A 15,645-nucleotide genomic window follows, 5' to 3' on the forward strand; every position below is an offset into this window, starting at 1 on the left:
TTTGAAGAATATCATACTGTCCGTTAGATTAGTAGAGGGAGCGTTGATAAGTAATTCTCTCTCCCCTTCTCCCCTCCTCTCTTTTTCTCTCTCTCTCTCCTTTCTCTCTCTCTCTCTCTCTCTCTCTCTCTCTCTATATATATATATATATATATATATATATATAAATCTATTGACTCTTTCTATTTCTCTCTATTTATCAAAATCTATTGACTTTGACATTTTTTTTCTGAATAAATTTTGATATCAGTAACTGTTACTCTAACCTCAAAGGAACTAGAACACAGGATCCAAGTAATTTGCCCCTAGACAACAATGACAAATAGGTATTATCTACAACTAGCCTGTTTCTTACAATCTCACATTTTCTTGTAGGGTTTACGCAGGTTGTTCCAGATTAAATCTGGGACTCATGTAACCGGAACTTAGTGAATACATTGAAGCTCTCCATGGAGTTCACATCAGTCTTTGTTGTCAGTTTCAGTGGGTTTAGAATCACTGAGAGAATTGCTGAGCATCTCCTCAGGGATGTGCTTAGAAAGGCATCTCCGGTAGAGACTGAGTGAGAAGGAAAACTGTTCTTGGAACACTGTCCCATGGCTGGGAATCCAGAGGTGGAGGAGAAATACAGCTGAGCAGAAGCCTCCCCTTCTCTCTCTGCATTTGGCCCACCATGGTCTAAACTGTGTTACTCCACCATGCTTCCTATCCATAGCCAGCTGAACCTCCTGAAACCATGACTGGAATTTTTCCAGTGCTGTAGAAATGCCTCAGCAGATAAGAGCGCTGGCTGCTCTTCTGGAGGATCCAGTTTTGTTTCCTAGTATTCACATGGTACCCCACAGCCTAGTCCCAGAGAACCTGATATCCTCTTTTGTCCACCAGGTATACAGACAAACATACCGGCCGTATTAGTCAAGATTCTCTAGAGTCACAGAATTTATAGAATGAATATTTGTGTGTGTGTGTGTGTGTGTGTGTGTGTGTGTGTAGGTGATTTATAGGCTGAGTCTTGCAATGGTTAGTTGTGAATGGGAAATATAAGAATCCAGTAGTTCCTAAGTCCCACGAGGCGGGGTATCTCAGCTGGTCTTCTGTGCATGCTGGGATTCTGAAGTGTAGGCTCCAATGCCAATGAAAGAAAAAATGTGCTGACAAGGGGAGGGCAAGCAGTCGAAGAAAGAATGGACTACTCTTCCTTCTTCCATTGTCCTTATATAGGTAGGCTCCCAGTAGATGGAGTGGCCCAGATAAAAGGTGAACCTTCCCATCTCAAGATCTGAATTAAATATGCGAATCATCCAGCCTCAAGATCTAGATCAAAAGTTTGTGTCTTCCAGCCTCAAGATCCAGATCACAAGCTTGCCCTCCTTTTCTGGAACGTAGTTCATTCCAGATATAGTCAAGCTGACAACCAAAAATAGTCATCACACAGGCATACACATAAAAATAAATAAAATTGAAATGAAATAACCGTATCATCCTTGTGTTGTTTTGCCACATATTTGATCAAAATTTGGCTAAAGTAACTAATAAAAAAAAAGTTAAGCATCTCATTTTAAAATGCAATCCAATGCTGCAGTAGAAGGTACTATTAATTGCTATGAAAATCTTCTTATGAAAGAGTCGGGCTTTTAGCTGTCACTGTTTTTCAGATCTTTATATGATCTGATCTATGTTTTTATAATAATTTATTTTCTATTATTTAAGAATTTCACACAAGTCAATAATGTACTTAAATCATATTCATATCTTGTTTTCCCCATAGACCGTGTCCCAGGCCTCACTGTGTCAGTCTCCCTCAATGCCTTGTCTTTTTCTTTAACCTGCTGAACACAGTTCTCGTGTCTTCCTCGTGCATTCCTCGGTGTAAGACTGTCTGGTGAAGCAAGGTCAATCCACCAACACAACGTCCCTAGAAAAAACTGACTCTCTTTTCCTCAGCAGCCATCAATTACCAATATCTCCTGTGCCAAGAATGGAATTTTATAAGTTCCTTCTCCACTTAATATAGAATGTAGACTAGCTTGATTTTGTGCAAACAACCATAGATGCTGTCAGTCCACGTGTCCAATGGCCTAGTCATATCCAGAAAACACTGGCTTTTAGAAGTCCTCTACAATTTCTGGCTCTTCCAATCTTTTTTCCCTCTTTTCCATGATGTTGCTGAGGCTTAGGAATCAGCTTGAATATTCATGTGTCACCTGGGAAGACACGAAAAGATTCGTTTTATTTCTCAGAAGAGCCAGAAAATTTCTCTTTTATGAAATTAGCATGTTTCAAAGAAAAAAAAATAACTCCTGATTTCTTTCTAGAAGTTTAAAGGCAAGCAAAGTAAGAAAGTAAAAAGTATTTGAATGACTTTTGCCCTGAGCTGGGTAACAGCTTGCTTAGACAAGGTTTTGCCAAGCAACCCCAGTAATATTTTTACCTGAATCATTGCAGAGAGATGCAGTGAAACTGTGCTTGTCTCTTTTCATTAAAATTAGATGCATCACACTGGGCGGTAGTGGCACATGCCTTTAATCTCAGCCCTCAAGAGGCAGAGGCAGGCGGATCTCTGTGAGTTTGAGCCCAGCCTGGTCTACAAGAGCTAGCTCCAGGACAGGCTCCAAAGCTACAGAGAAACCCTGTCTCGAAAAACAAAAAACAAACAAAAAAAGTTAAATGCATCTTTTTAATTTGGTTTTTGTTTGTTTTTAAAGACAGGATTGTCTCCCTGGTATTGAGACTAAAGGTATGTACTGCCATACCAAGATAAGATTCTTTTAATACATATTTATCTTTTTATTATTTATGTGATGTGTGTAGGTATGTGCACATTATTGAAGATGTCTGAGGAAACCAGATGAAAGAGGTGGACCCCTGGAGATGGAGTTACAGGTCAGGCTTCTATCATAGCTGCTGAGAAGGTTCTTTACAAGAGCAGCAAGTGCTCTTACCTGAGCCTTCTCTTTATCATGATGTAGGAATTCTCTAGTTCACTTCTGCCCAGTCCCATCAAAAAGGCATTCTTTTTCTCTGCTTTTGACAATATGATGGACAGAAAAAGAAATAGAATTTCTTTATATATGCTGTGCTACGCAGGAAAGTTCTAGGCAGAAGGAATTTTGGCTGTAGCTTTAGCCACTTGATTTTTCCATCTCACAGCGTGAAGCAAATAAAAAAATATTTAGGCTCTCCACCTGCTGAACTAATTTCTTTATCTATTGCACTTTCACTCAGGAAAAAATGTTAATAATTATGTTTTCAAAGTGAAGCTGCCCACTGTGAAAGCCGTTCACCTGCTATTTCTTTTTTAAAAAAATGTGGGGCACAGCAAAGCTTCTGCCTAGATTACAGATAATTCAGAAAATAACTGTTCCAAAATTACAATTCTCTCCAGAGGAAAAAAGAAATGGATGAAAATGATTTGGTTTTTATGCACGCTTAACCACGTTAACATTACCAGTGAAAGCTGGCAGCATTTAAAATATGATTGCATAGGAAGTACATTTGAAATGAAAATGTCTCACCCTTATTCTACCCCAAGTAGCATAGAAAAGAAAATAAATGGTGAATTGAGTTTCAAAATCAAATTTCTCAGAATGTTTCTCAAGATCTCCCATTTAAATCCAAGACAAATAATGACAATTTTAAATAAAATTAAGAATTTAGAGATTGATTTTATTCTTAATTATGTGTATGCATTTTCTCTGTGTGTTCATGTGTGTGCGTCCATGCGTGCATGCATGTGTGTGTGTGTGTGTGTGTGTGTGTGTGTGTGTGCGTGTGTATGTGCATGAGTGCAGATGCCTGAAGAAGGCTTCACATGCCTTGGGGCTGTGTGTATAGGTAGTATGAAAAGCCGAATATGACTTGAGTGCTGGGGAGCAAACGCAATCCTCTGCAAGAACAAGTATATGTTCTTAACCCCTGAACAATCTCTCTAGCTAGTCCCGGTAAAAATCAATTTGACAGTTGAAAGTTATAGGACTAAGAAAATTCTAGAAATTCTAATTAACTTTTAAGATTATTGTGGATATGTACACATATTTTACAACAGAACAGAAATTAGTAATATAAAATTCATGACTGCAAATGATTTCATCTTTTAAAATTAGATTTCCCTATGTGTTCTACACCAGCCTTGAACTGACCAGCCCCTGGTCTCAGCCTCTTTATTGCTGGCATGGCAGATGTGCAGTAGCACACCTAGGAGACATTTTTTGTTGTTGTTGTTAAAGGAGAGAAATATCAGATTATACTTACATTCTTAAACACAAAGCTTAAATGAATAATATTTTTCTTATCTGAGAGCTGAAATATCTTAAAAGGATATCGAATTTTAACTTTTTCGAATTACTATTTTTTACTCACAGCTTACAGAATAACCCCAATAAGCAGTACAGATTTGTATTGCCATCAGCAATCAGAATGGCAAATCTTGATCTCATGCATTCTCTCTGGCAGTGCTGATTGCAAAGGCAGAGTTACAGCCCCTGCACAGCACCAAGAAGAAAATCTCCTGATTGCACAGTCCTTTCCCACTGCGTCTCCCGAACACTGCTTGTCAGCATCTGAGTTTTTCTGGTTCTTCATTTTTCCTCAGCTGCTCAAATCTCCTTCTCTTTGGCTCTTTGAAAGTCTATTTCCTTATTTGGTTTGTTCTGCTCTTAAGCACTAACATTTAGAGGACCTATCCTTAGCCTTTTAAAATAACTGTTTGAAATTTTAATTATTTGGGTTTTTTATTGTTTTTTTTTCCGGATACAATAAAACATTAACCAAAATAGAGATGGTCTCTTTTCCTTGGTTAAGTCTTGTGCCCATATAGAAGATCTACAATCTTCATCTGGCTGCTTTCCAATCTATATCCTGATGCCCTCAGAATCTATGTCCTCTTTGTAATACCTTCTTCAGAACCTAGACCTTTTCTTAACAATGCAGCTGATCAGAGAACTCCATCTCTGAATCTCAAACCCATAAAATTGAATGTTATCTGTAATTAATGATTACATGTTTGATTCAATAATATGTGTATTATAAACAACCAGACCAAATTAATTACTTGCACCAAATTCACTGATCCAAGTGAATTTCGTATACCCTACATTCTCTCCTTTCATCTCCACATAAGCACCATGGCATCAGTATGCAAGCAGTCATGTACACATGTATGCACCCACACCACACACATGGGCACATACACAAAAAAATTATTAATGAATTAAAGGTAAGAATACTGCTCTTAATCACATCCTGTGAGGAAAATCAAGCAACTCTGCAAAAACGACCAACAAGAGTATACCAGGGTTTCACAGAAAGAAAGAATGTTCTAGACACAGTCCCTTTTCCAAGAAAAATGAAATGAGACTCTTCTGGCATGGCAGATACACTTAGTGTCCTAGCACTGAGACTCCACACAGATGCATAGGCTTTGCTTACTATGCAGGATGACCTAACGATTAGCTCCACTTTCAGTTAGACATCTGTCTCCAAACCAAGACACACTTCCCTGGAGCCACGCTTGAGGCTGACCTAAGACCTTCAAGTTCTTTGCTAATTCGGAGCACTTTCTTCCAGTGATACTTCATTTCTAGGTGATACCTCAAGACCATGACCTTGACCACTCAATCTCTACCCACATTCTCTTTTCCGTCACTTGCTTATTCTCATGTTGGCAGGAAAAATAACTATCAACTAAGGATTTAATACCCAGCAAATATATCATTTGAAAATGAAATAAATAATTTGTAAGATAAGCAAAATCTAATAGAACTCATTGTGTAGAATATTTTAGACTATAACAGATGTTAAAGGAAAAAGTACCAAGCAGAAGAAATACAGTTTGAGGCAAAAGCTTGGGTAGGTTGATGAAAGGGAACAATCCTGGCAAACATCTAGAAAGAAGCAAAAGAGATTTGGCTTTTGTCTTAAGTGCCCAATACTCCTTCTAGTAAAATTTCCATAATGCTTAATGGCTATTGGTTTTTCTCTTTCCAAATAAGACTAGCCAGACAGCTGTTGAATACTCAGGTTTAATCCAGTATCATAGAGGAAATGAAACTTGAACTTTATTGTAAGTTAGATGTAAGCAGCCGCTTGTCTAGTTCCTACTTCCGTAGGTTTCACAACTCGGAAAGATAACAGATTCAAGCAAAGGGAGTAGCTAGTATTTTTGCCGTACACACTGAAGTAAATAACCAACACCAGTAATGTGAGCCAGAGGAAGGATAAATGAATGCATGATACGACAATTGAAGATTAGAACAAAATCCCAGAAAACACTCATGACAAATTCTTCTGCACTTCTTATGCACCGTAGATGCATAGCTCTCCTAGCACTGCGCAAAATGGAGACCTCCCTTTCTTTGCAGGACTCCCTCCCTCTTCTTTATTTGGATAGTGTCTTTAGGTCCAGGCATCTGACCTTCTTTTGATGGCATGCACAAAAGCTCCGTGCAAACTCTGTTTGACTCAGCAGACAAGCACTATCCCCTCGACCTCCTCATACACACACACACCCCACCCCACATTCTCATGTTTGAATTGACTCCTCAATCTGGTCTTCCCACACCATTGTTCAAAGTGTTCCATTTACTTCAGAACCTCCATTGCTTATTTAAGGCTATGTAAATTGACCCCATGGCCTCAGTAAACTGAGCTGAGCTGTCTCTCTGAAGCTGACTCCTGAAAGTGCTTCCTTACTGAAATCTGCTTGCCTCTTCTGCTCTCGCCGCCCTCCTAAGCTCATGAACCATGGCCAAAGACCATGGAGGAAGAAGACCCACAGGTGATGCCTAAACAGGGACTTGAACCATGGACCCTTAGTGGGGAAAAAAGGGAAGAACAGAAACAAATTTGCCTTGAAGGGCAAAGAATAAGCAAACATTAGTTCATAGAGATCACAATGAAAAAAACAATGAGTTACTCACACAAACAGCAATGAGGTAAGCCTCAAAAGCAACCTTTTAAGTGCGGAAAAAAAATCCAGTCTAAGTCCCACATATTGTATAGCACCATTTATGACATTCTGAAAGAGAGTTATGTTCAGAAAAATATCTGTGGCTGCAAGTGATTAGGAATGGAGGAGGCCGTAGATATAAAATAACATCAAAAGAGAATATATACACTAAGAAGTAAATCTTATTGTAATTTCATTACACTTTAAACTTTAAAATAAAACATTTTACATCTAAGGCAGGAATATTCCAAAGCTTAATAACCACTGTAATAAATTTTCATGTGCGTTAATGAAATGCTTCTTAATAACTATAATATCTAAGGCAGTTTATTTTTCAGAGATAGCATTATAAGTTTAGAAATGAAAGTCTGTTCTTAAAATGTACTTTTCATTTCTAGCTAAGTCACCCAAGCACTATTGATGTGTATAAGCTTCTCATTGCTCAGTGCTCTATTAGCTAGTTCCTGTCACCATATGTTTGCCTCCACCAACCTGTTTACCCACCACATGAAACCAGCCCCCCAAAATGGGTTCTTTCTGGTAGATGTGTGAGCTCCAAACTTCTTGTACCATTCTAAAAACTATTAGTTGAAAAAGATCATCTCATATTATCAAATCACTGTGAAAACACCTTGCTTGTTCACAACACAGTTGATAATATGAGACCACCACATAGAAGAAAAACCACCAGTAAATCAAGTGCAATGACCCTGAAGAATCAGTCCCATGTTTATTCTTTGGATGCTTATTGAGTTCCCATACATTTCTCTACCTTAAAATTCCTTTTGCAATCAACTTTATATCTTAGGGACTCTGTGACGAACATGGTAGGTAATTGCTGAAATATATTCTTTAACAAAGTTATGACCCCCCTCTTTCAACCTGGGAGAAAAAAATCAACCCCACACTTGTCCTTTAGTTTGAAATAGCATCATTTCTTTTGTACTGGAGTATCAGAATTGTTCTCACTTTCCCCATTAAGGAACAAGTATTCTGCACTTTTTGTTTGTTTGTTTTGGTTTTTCGAGACAGGGTTTCTCTGTAGCTTTGGAGCCTGTCCTGGAACTAGCTCTTGTAGACCAGGCTGGCCTCGAACTCACAGAAATCTGCCTGCCTCTGCCTCTGCCTCCCAAGTGCTGGGATTAAAGGCATGCACCATCACTGCCCAGCAATTTCTACATTCTTACTACATAGGTTCTCTATGAGCTACACTGAATGTAGCCAGTACAGTGTGTTTGTTGAAGGAAACATTCTAATAGAAAGAAGTAAGTAGAGGGTAAATTTAAATGTGTGTGTATATACATATATATATATATATGCATACATATATATTCTGAAACATCTTTCTCTTGATATAATTAGTATCACTATCTTAAAAAATACTGTTCAGAGTTTCAACTCATGGGACCTTATTTTTCACATGTGCTGTTTTTAGTTTTTGTTAACTGGGCACAAGCTAGAGTCATCTGGGAAGAAGAAACCCTTGAGGTATTGCCTCCATCATATGAGGTTGAGGGCATTTTCTTGACCAATGACTGATTTTGGAGGATCCAATCTACTATGGGTGGTACTAGCCCCCAGTATATGATCCTGGGTTGTTTTAGGAATCAGATGAGAAATTTATGAGGAGCAAGCCAATAAAAAGCTTTTCTTCATGGTTCTGCCGTGAGTTCCTGCCTTGACTTCCCTGCATGACGAACTGTAACCAGGAAGCCCAATAAAACCAATCATCCTTAAGTTGGTCATGGTGATTTGGAACAGTAACAGAAAGCAAACTAAAATGTTAAATGTGTTCTATTTTATTTATACTTCTTTAATTACATTCAACAATAGGTGTTGCTTATTCTAATTATACAGCTTTTTGTATGTTATTCTTAAGTCAAATGAAAGCATGTTAACAGTACATAATCTATACTTCTTATTTGTTGCTGAGATAGGCTATACACAATTTATGAAGGAAAGGCTAAAATAAGATAGGTGAAGAATACCTGACCAACAGCAAATTCAACACAATTTATGAGTTCCATACAGCAACAAATTTATTTCTTCCTTTTTCCATAATAACTTCTATTGATCCTTTGGAAATTTCACATCATGTATACCAATCCCATTCATTTCCCAGGACTTGCATGTCAGCCCTCCATCCCTATAATCTCTGAAGCTTGGGCTCAGGCACCGCTGTTGCCTCACGTTACAGCACAGGCCACTCAGATCAGTACGGCTCTTGCAGTGACATGGCCTTTGGACATCATCATGCCTTCTTGAGTAGACCCAGACTGTCGCGCTCGCCTTGCCAGCAAGGAAGAACGCAATGCCGGAACTCTTCTCACAAGCAGTTTTATTCAGGACCTTTTTCACAGTTCTTTCTCTTCCTTCTCTTCCCCCGGGCAAGTCTCTCCCAGCCCTGATATAGCCAAGGGCTGCCAATCCAGGTTCGCCACGTGGGCACTGCCCATAGGCCCACGGTAATACAAGCAGCTTGCGATCATCATATGATCAGGGTCGAAGCCAAAAAGGAATTGTTTGTCTCCGAGAGCATCCGCTTTCGGGATCGCGGCAGCCGGATGCTAGCACCATTTTCTAGGTGCGGCTCCTGTATACTCCATATGGCTCTCCACACCAGACCTAGAAATCCTCATGACCCTTGGTGGTAGCACAAACCACAGACATCAACACAGAACTCTGCCACTGTAAAACCATGTACCCAGACATGACCCGACACCGCAACACTGGACCAGACATCACCTGGCCTAATGCGGCAGCAGAATCAACTCATATGAGCCTGTTTGATAATATCTCCAGTTCCTCCTCTCTTCACCTCTGCTGCCCAAGGATCTAGCTGGGGACATCCTCTTGGACACCTGGGAGCCCTTCTAGAGCCAAGTCTCTTGCCAACCCTAAAATGGCTCCCTTAAGATATCTTCTTCCCTGCTCCCATAACCACCCTTCCTCCATCTCAACCATCCCACTCCTCCAAGCTCTCCCTAATCTTCCCCTTCTCCCTTCTCTCTCCCTCTCTCCCATTCCCCACAGCCCACCCCACCCCCATGCTCCCAACTTTTGCCCAGCAATCTTGTCTACTTCCAATTTCCAGGATGATAAATATATGCTTTTCTTTGAGTTCACCTTATTATTTAGCTTCTCTAGGATCATGAACTATAGGTTCAATGTCCTTTGTTTATGGCTAGAATCCACTAATGAGTGAGTACATACTATATTCACTTTTTTGGGTCTGGGTTATCTCACTCAATAAAGTGTTTTCTATTTTCATCCATTTGTATGCCAAATTCAATATGTCATTGTCTTTTACCACTGAGTAGAACTCTAATGTGTATATGTGCCACACCTTCCTTATCCATTCTTCCATTGAGGGCACAGGAACTGACTTGCTTCTCTTACTCTCCCACCTCTCCACCACATACTTGTTCATTGTACTCACACTCATCCATCCTGGCTGTCCTTCCTCCTGGACCATGTGGCGTGGTCTTGTGACCTTTCATTTCTTTAAATCAGATTTTAAATGGCTAAGTTTATCAGGATCCTGAATTTCTAAAACACTGACATTTTACTTATAGAATTAAACCCATTTTTATATAATTTAAAAATATGTAGACATTCAATAAGTATAAACTAAGTCCATGATTATCTAATGCAAAAAAAGAAAATATAAAAGCAACTTGCAAAATCTGAGACCAACGTGAGAGGAATCATGTACTGTCTGGTGGTAGTCATCTGATTAAGGACAAAGCTGAGTTAATTGGGAATATTAGATAAGAGTCTAACAGAACTGGCATCTCAATGTACAGATATGAGTTTATTCTCAGTGGCAGAGACTTATGAAGTAGTGAAGAAATCCTAAATATCCAAGAGATCTGATAAGAAGGGGACTCAAACGGTGACCTAGATATTTCACAGGGTACTTTCAAGAGTCACTAGCTAGCTAGCCAGTGACAAATATATCAATCAAATATGATGGTTAATATTTGATTATCAACTTGACAGGGTCTAAAGTCACCTAGGAAACAAAAATTCTGAAATAGCTGTAGTTTTTAGATTTGTTAAATTGAGATGAGAACACTCATCTTAACTGTGTGCATTTCATGGCCTGGATATCCAGACTGAATAAAAAGGGAAAGAGTGAGCTGAACATGATTCCTGACAATAGGTGCAATGTGACCAGATTCCTTAAGCTCAGATGCCTTGTTTGTCTTTACCCTCTCTCTTTAATGTGCTCCCGTCTGACATTTTGTGGTATTTCAGTTCATTTCATTCACTAATCAGCTTTTACTTCCACATTTAGATGGTGCATTGGATGGCTCAGGTGTCTAGAATTTCCTCCGACTATTGATTGGTGAGCTTGCAGCTCCCTCCATGGTTAGCAAAGGTCCAGGCTTAGAAATGAATGGACATATGTGGAAAACAGAAGAGAATATACCAGAAACGCTGTTCTAGCTGTAACTGATGTGTCAAATCCTCCCAGCTAGAGAGACAAATGAGCAAGGTGGCTTGATTTTCTTTCCACCTTTTCTTTCACTGGTCAATTGATCTGTGCTCCTTATAGTTACTTTGAATCAATGTGAAGCCACAAATTTCAAGACAGATCAAAATCCTGTGTTGCTATGTAAACTGGGTGATTTAGTGCATCAATAAAGCATTCAAGTTGAGTTAAAGTTAGTTTCTGTGTCTTGTTCCACATTGGACTGTTTCTACTGAAATAGTCTTCTCCACCCCCACTGAGTTTGTCCTCCTTTCATTTATGTTATGGCAAAAATATTTTTGAATAAAAGAAATGTAGGAATGAAAGGGATTTATTTTTACTTCCAAGTCTAGGCTATGCTCTATAATTGGCAAGAAGTCAAGGCAAAAATTTGAAACAGTTATTCATCATGTCATGTCAACATTGTATCAACAGTCATGAGGAGAGAGAGAGAGAGAGAGAGAGAGAGAGAGAGAGAGAGAGAGAGAGAGAGAGAGAATGCTTACTTGTGCTCATTTCCATTTCTACACTTAAAGTACAGGATCCAACCAAAGACACAGTGCCAACCACAGCAATTGAGAAAATCTCTCATAGGCTTGTCCACAGGCCAACCCAATCCAGAATATTCTTCATTAATTCTGTCTTCCTATGTGCTTCTAGATTGTGTCAAACTGAAAATAAATTCAATCATCAATCGTTCCAATCTCAAAGGGCCTAGAGCTAGGTGACCAGAGTTGGAAAAGACTAGCCGGAAAGATGGGATGGCTGAACTAATTTGGTTTTTTCTTTTGTATCCCTCTACCTTATTTTGATGTGACTCATTTTTAATGGTGGATCATTAGCATAGTTCAGTAGGAGATCTCTTGGATAAATCTCCTATGAGCTGTTTCACTTTTCATTATTTATTGTCCAGAAGTAAAAACCCGTGGAGCACTCAAAGGCAGAGGTGACAGAAGACAGAGGCCAAGTCTATCAATATCTGATGGGAGGTACAGTCTACTAAAAACTAATGGAAATGTGATAGGAATGAGAAAAGGCCAATACTGCATTAAATCAGCAAGATTGATGACCATTTCTCATGACTGCTCATTTCATGAATGTTAATTAGTACTGAGAGACAAAAAAATAAATAGAGAAAGGAGTTAATTGCTTGGCATGAACATATGGTTCCTAGGACTTATACCAATGGGATATTTTGTACTTTTTGCAAGGATATCTTTTAAATATGGTGATGCCTTCTCCTCTAACTTATTGCTTACATCTTAGTATACATCTTGTTGGCATAAGTCACTAACCCCAGTTTCTCCTTTTGATACTTTCCTGAGTATCCGTGGTAGTATCCACTTAGCTCTGCATCTTACATGTCCTCATCTCATCCACTGAGAATAGTTACACATCGTTTTTCCCAAACAAACATCTCAGCCTCATGACCTCTGTATTCTGCATCATGACAACACCTTCCCAACGGGGATAGTAAGAACTCACAATGCTTAGTTTTTCCTTTTAAATATCGTATGATCATATTACAATATTTTCCTGAGACTACAGAAAACACTCCAAAATTAGTAAGTTGGCTTACTTCCTATATTCACTCTTTGGAGGAATGTCACTGATATTATTCATGAGGCTTAGCAAAGGTACAGAATATTATAGCACAGGCACATTTATGGACTAGATACAAAAGACACAACATATTCCTCAAAAAACTTTCTTTACCCAGATGTGCAGGGAGAAACATCTGGAATTGGGGAGACATTTTGGGGGGCATGGAAATCTACTGCAATGGAAAGTTCTTGAAATCTATGAAGGTGATCCTCAAGAGGACTCCTAGTAAATGGGGAATATGGAGTCTCAAATGACAATGTTTTATAGCCAGGTAAGTCTTCCAGTGGAAGGACTAGGTTGCAGTCAGTTGAGTTGTTGGGCAAGAGGGTCCCATGAAAATCTCCAATCAGCCCAGACTGATACTAAGACAAAGGGTTGGTTACTCTCAGCAAATTGACAGTGAGGCTCTACTCTAAGGACAGCATCTATCCATCTCATTGAACATGGAGAAACCTAGCTGGTGATTACATGGAGCCTTTACTCCTATGTACCAGTCTCTATGGTATAGGAAAGTATTCTGCAGGCTATGAAAAGAGAAACATGGACACCAACCAAAAAATGAAACCTTTGACATACACTCTCTCCTGCCTACAAAATATGCTAGAGCAGTGGTGTCACAGAACTTGTGGGGCTACTCAAGTAATGTTTGATTTGACCTAAGGCCCACTCCACAAGAAGTAGCCCATATTTGACATTTCTTGGGTAACTAAGATCTAGAGACTAGATATCCCAGACACGGTAAAACTACACACTACTGATCTATGAAAAAGAGTAAAATCAATAAAACTATTGCTAATAATATTCTACTATACTCATAGATTAGTGTTTTATTCAGTCATCATTAGAGAGGCATCCTCTGGCAACGGATGGGAACAGATACATACATAGACTCACATCCAGACATTATGCAGAGAGGGAGTCTAAATTGGATGTCTCCATCAAATCCCTCCTCTCAGAGCTCAGGGAATCCTATAGAAGAAGAGAGTAAAGATTGTAAGAATCGGAGATAGAAAACATAACCTTCTAAATCAACTCAGCAAGGCACTTATGAACTCACAGAGACTGAAACAAAAAGCACTGGGCATTTAGGGCTCTATTCCGGATCTTCTGCATATATATTATGGATGGCTTTTAGCTTAGTATTTTGTTTTCTTTTTGTTTTGTTTTTGGTTTTGTTTTGAGAAGGGTAACAGTCCTGGTTATCCTGCAGCATGCTCTGTAGACCAGGCTGGCCTCAAACATACTAAGATCTGTGTCATGGAACTCTCTCTTGTAGACCAGACTGGCCTTGAACTCACTAAAATCTCCCTGCCTCTGCCTCCCAAGTACTGAAATTAAAGGTGTGAACCACCACCAGCACCCTGCTAGCTTCATATTTTTAACAGGACTCCTGACTATGAAAGCAGGTGGGTCTCTGACTCTATTGGTTGCTTGGCTGCTCTTGGTACTCCTTTCTTCCTGTTGGGTTACCTTGTCCAATTTTAATATGAAAGTTTTTGCTTCATATATATATATATATATATATATATATATATATATATGTGTGTGTGTGTGTGTGTGTGTGTGTGTGTGTGTGTGTGTGTGTGTGTGTGTGTTGCAGGGGGATGCTTGTTCGTCCCAGCAGCCCAGAACTAAAAGTAATTACACAGAAACTGTATTTTTTAAGTCACTGTTTGGTCTATTAGCTCTAGCTTCTTATTGGCTAACTGTTACATATTAATTTAACCTATTTCTATCAATCTGTGTATCGACACATGACTATGGCTTACTGGCTAAAGTTCTTTTTTCTGTCCCCAGTGGGGTTACATGGCTTCTCTCTGACTCTGCCTCCTTTCTCCCAGCATTCCATTAGTTTTCCCTGCCTAACTCTGTTTCTCTATAGCTCTGCTATAGGTCCAAAACACTTACTTTATTAACCAATAATATTCACAGCATACGGAGGGGAATCCCACATCACCTCCCTTTTGCTGTCTAAATACAAAGGAAGGCTTTATCTTGAACATAATAAAATTACATGTAACAAAACAGGTATCACGTAAGAGCTACAGTTACAATATTTATATCTACTTTATCTTTTATCATAACTACTATAGCTATCAATTCTTCAACTCCATCAAAGATTCCAGAAGGATATAATATTACCTAAGTAAACTAGAAGTGCATTGTAAGTAACTTCCAAAATTCTAGAATTGACAGAGACATCTCGCTGCCTGGACAGTCACCCAAAGTTCTTTAGTACTGTAAGGGGCATCCATATTCATCCAACAGGCCCATAGTATCTGGCAGACTTTTCCATGAAGCAGAAAATGTCAAAAACAGTTCTTCCTATATTGGCAGTTTGTTAGTCAATTTCTTCTGGGTCCTGCAGAATGTCTGGCAGACTCTTTCATGAAGCAGGAACCATGAAGGATTGTCTCACCTCTAGGCAAGTTCAGTAGTCATTTCTCTGTGGGTACTGCATATCCAGTTCATCAAGCAGTCCTGACAAGAGCAGTTTCTTATCCAAATGGCTAACCAACTCCATAAGTAGCCTCTTCAATGTCCATCTTCTTCTTGAAGTAGATTGGAGCTGCCAGGACTGGATGTATCTCATTGTCAAGATAAGTCCTAAATTTTT

The 15,645-nt window shown here is 39.1% G+C and overlaps 1 long non-coding RNA gene across 1 annotated transcript; it reads right to left on the reverse strand.

Annotated features, from left to right (window-relative positions):
- Positions 1-1,730: 1,730 nt before the first annotated feature.
- Positions 1,731-13,997, reverse strand: LOC146894180 (uncharacterized). The gene is made up of 2 exons (XR_015002277.2): positions 13,913-13,997; positions 1,731-2,204 (listed from the first exon to the last, which is right to left on the reverse strand). It is a non-coding gene; the product is annotated as an uncharacterized LOC146894180 (long non-coding RNA).
- Between the last annotated feature and the right edge of the window lie 1,648 nt (positions 13,998-15,645).

The sequence above is a fragment of the Myodes glareolus genome, chromosome 6 (genome assembly GCF_982192425.1).
Source record: "Myodes glareolus chromosome 6, mMyoGla1.1, whole genome shotgun sequence".
NCBI lineage: Eukaryota > Metazoa > Chordata > Mammalia > Rodentia > Cricetidae > Myodes > Myodes glareolus.